Source organism: Culex quinquefasciatus, chromosome 2, assembly GCF_015732765.1.
Source record: "Culex quinquefasciatus strain JHB chromosome 2, VPISU_Cqui_1.0_pri_paternal, whole genome shotgun sequence".
NCBI classification, from domain to species: Eukaryota; Metazoa; Arthropoda; class Insecta; order Diptera; family Culicidae; genus Culex; species Culex quinquefasciatus.
The window spans coordinates 111,811,130-111,814,952 of record NC_051862.1 but is presented as its reverse complement, the minus strand read 5'-3'; the positions used below and the strand labels follow the sequence as shown (position 1 = coordinate 111,814,952).

The following is a 3,823-nucleotide window of genomic DNA, read 5'->3' as shown; positions in this document are numbered from 1 at the left end:
TTATTTTAATGAAAAGAATCAATATGAGTAGCTACAGGATTATTTTCCAAAAAATTAAATAAGACTTATTATATTTTGATTTGTGACCCTCTGAAATGTTATTCCCGAAACAGCGCCACCAAACATTTGGTAGCGGCTTCAGCAAGCTACGTCAGTATCACGGGCCTGCCCTCGACGGATGTCCAACGAAAGCTTCAGCTTCCCCCACGGGGTGTCCGGCCCAAAAGTCCGCCTGTTTCTCTTCCACAAGCTGTGCCCAGTTAAAGAAACGCATCCGGGACATGTGAGGCTACGACCGTTACCGGGCCGGAAGAATGAAAGAAAGCGGCATAAGGCCACGCATAAGGCCCTGCAAACAATTAAACTTATGTGAGGAAAATTGTTTTATTTGGGGCTTCTTTTTTATCCTTTGGATTTTTTTGATGCGTTTTTTTCCTTCCACCGGTTTTAAAACCAGCTACTGCATTTCTTGTTGGAGAAGACTAATACAACGGGAATGATCAAACGACTGAGGCCGGAACCTACGTTTTACTTCCCTATCATGAAATGCGTGATGACACAAATGATTCAACAACCGTTCGAATCGAGCTACCTCCGGGAGAACCTTCTTGGAAGTCGTGACGTTGGACGAGCTAGATAAAGTATGAAATAGTGCAGCACGCTTTTGCCGTTGGAGTTGATATGATCGCCAATTCGCGTCCGGAAGCGCAAATAACCAAATTATGAACATCGCTCGAAAAATACCAAAACCACTCCCCCTTACCCATTCTTCCCACATAAAGTTTATTTCATACGTAATCATTACATTTCAATAATTTTTTGAGGTTTCCCCTTAGGATGTGCTCTGCTGTTTTTGGGGGTCTGCCGGAGTGATGCGTTCAAAGTCAGCAGACTTCAAGAGAGATCCGTTCGGCACGTGCAGCTTAAGTGGGGAATTTCTGTTCAGAATTACCGTTCGCTTTCGTAACGCTGTCACCGGGATTGTTAACGGGTCGATCGAGGATTCGACGCCTCGGCTCGCAGTTACCTACATGCACGAACAAGTTAAGCTGAAAGTAGTGACCGTTTTCTTCCTCTTCTGCTAGCGTCTGTTCGATATCTCCAGCACGACCACAATCCGTTCCATGAGTCGGTCGGATCCGGAAGACAGGACTGTAAAAGTACTCGCAGCGAACCGTACGATTCTTCGTCGCAGCACAGCAACTCGTTGACCGAAATGTGTCAGCTGATTCAGATTGCAGGACGCAGGAGGAACTCGTCATTATGCCCGTTCTTGCCTTGACTTTCCAACGATTTCACAAGAACCTGCCTGCGTTTTCATCCGACTAGATTCTGCACCTCTTTGGCGTTCTACAAGCCACCGATGTCGGTTCAGGTTCTGTATGGGAGAGGGCAAGAAAAAGTTTGGAAAAATTAGATCATCGAAGAACTACCATTCTGGTATGAATACAAAGAGACGAGTTGTTCCTTTTAATTCCGCTATATATTTTTAATATCTTGACAGATACGTATTTCGTCTACTACTTGCAGACTTCATCAGTGTTCTGTTCTCGACTAAAAATATATAGCGGAATTAAAAGGAACAACTCGTCTCTTTGTATTCATAGTAATGCATTCTGCTAAAACGCTCAACCAAACCACAATTACCATTCTGGTCTGGAGGTTAGATTGGATCTGGGTGCTGAAAAGACAGAATGCGTAACGTGATTTTCGAAAGCTCCCCGCTGCTCCCCACTAATACAACTGCACTACAGCTGCAAACATAAACAAAGTAGAAGGCTATGTTCAAGCTCAAGCGTGACATATTTTTTGCTGCTGAAGTGAATTATTATGAAACATTTTGGATCTGTTGATGTTGATGTTTTCGATGAAAAATTAAGTGCTTCGCACTTTTTTCTTCATAGACTAAACGATGGGCGGTCAAAAGAGGCCTTTTTTTGTTTTCCACGTGATGAAAAATTGTGTCAAAAGTGGGTGGAATTTCGTGAATCAGAAGAGCAACCGAATGGGTGTTCCGAGATTACCGTAATCTGGGGCGAATCGGGACTACAGTCTGAATAGGAACAACATTTTTCAGAGCACTTAAAGCTTTTAAATTTGGAAATGGATGTACACATTTTGATGGTCTGAGTCTGTTCTAACCGAAACCAACCAGAAAAATCAAAATATTGTGCTCCAACATGGTTAAAACTGCTGTCCCAATTCGCCCCATGTGTCCCGATTGACCCCAGATTACGGTATGTATCTTTGATGTGTAGTGATAATATCGGAGTAAGATTATCCAATATTATTTGGAAAGTACTATTCATAGTTATTGATAATTCGTCGCTAACATTTAAAAAAGCGTCATAAACATAGGTTTTGCGTGAGACATAGCTATTATAAAATTTTAGCGACGAATTATGCCAATCTCGATTTCAACAATCTTATTAAGATGTTTGACTTCGAATACCTCAATAGCCATCGATGTTTTTTTTATTCCTGACTAAATAAATTATAGATCGATCACAATACTTGCCACTTCTTGGTATAATTATGCGAACAGTAAATTGGTTCCGCTTTGACAGTTCTAAATTGAGGCCGCTTTGCGGACAACTACTCTGCACCCAGGATTGGATAATACATGTTACTGCAAATTTCCTACCTGTTATTAAAGTTTGTTGATAGTGTTTTGAGATGACCATGGCCTTCATCAGCTTGAAGAAGTTGCTAGTTTCATTTCGAGTTCCTTATTTTGGAATTTCTTCGCCTGCAATTCGCTGGAACTCTCAGCTTGTCCTTGATTTCCGGGAGCCCGCCCGTGGCCAGGACAGGTAACCGGGGAATCCCCACGAGTTCGATGGCCGCAAGCAGAATTCGCACTCGTCTATCAGCACAGTGTCGTCGTCAAAAAAAATCGTCAACCCGCCGTTGTGGATGTTCCTTCGGTGTTGACGCGCTATTCTTGAGCGTTGTTTTTCGGGCGAGCATTCCGACGGCCGTGGAAGTTCGTCTGTTTGTTTAGCCGCAGCACCGTCATAGTCTTGATGGAAATAGACAATGTGTATCGTGGAGGTAATTCTGCGAAGACCGGCCAGGTACACAGCGGTTCAAACAAATTCTTAAACCCGTCGTCAAATGTCTAGGATAAAGACGCTCAACTTACCTGCACTCAACCCAGTTCTCGCTCCTTCCGTAAGGTACAAAAACAGACCATCCTATTTCGATGGAAGTTGGAAACAAAACAAGTTTCCTCTTCCGCCACCTGGAAAAGTGGGCCATTAAGATTCGTGGCCGTTCCGGGACAGTAAGAAAAAATTTGCCGCAGCAAACACACGTTAAGTAAAAGTTTGTTTGTTGTTTTGACATTTTTGACAGATTTATCATCCTACCAAGATAATTCGAGAGGGTGGGAATGCGCCAGTTGATTAGTGTTACGCTAATCAACTAACTGATAATTTGTAATCAATTAGCCGAATATTGTAGTTGATTAGGGCATGTGTCTTGCCCCACGACCCCAACTTATTTTTTTTATTTGACCTCACCATCGTGTTCCCCGGTCAATTTTACATAAGAATCACTTATCGACAGAAATGAATATGTTTCGTTCCAGAGATATCGAATTTTAAAGTTTTGTGTTTTCGTGATTACCTACATCAGCTTCATTCACCGCATCTGCTAGAAGCACACAGGCGGGCTGATCAATAACTGCTACCTGGTCATTTATTGAAATAATGTTTAATCATATTCATAAATAATCTTTATCAAATTGGGCAAAAATTAACTGTATAAAACTGTAGGAAACTGGAGATTAATCGCGAATGTTCTGCTCAAAAATATGAAT

The 3,823-nt window shown here is 42.1% G+C and overlaps 1 long non-coding RNA gene across 1 annotated transcript; it reads right to left on the bottom strand.

Annotated features, from left to right (window-relative positions):
• Positions 1–420: 420 nt before the first annotated feature.
• Positions 421–3,313, bottom strand: LOC119767826. The gene is made up of 3 exons (XR_005277733.1): positions 3,146–3,313; positions 2,645–3,060; positions 421–1,378 (listed from the first exon to the last, which is right to left on the bottom strand). It is a non-coding gene; the product is annotated as an uncharacterized LOC119767826 (long non-coding RNA).
• Between the last annotated feature and the right edge of the window lie 510 nt (positions 3,314–3,823).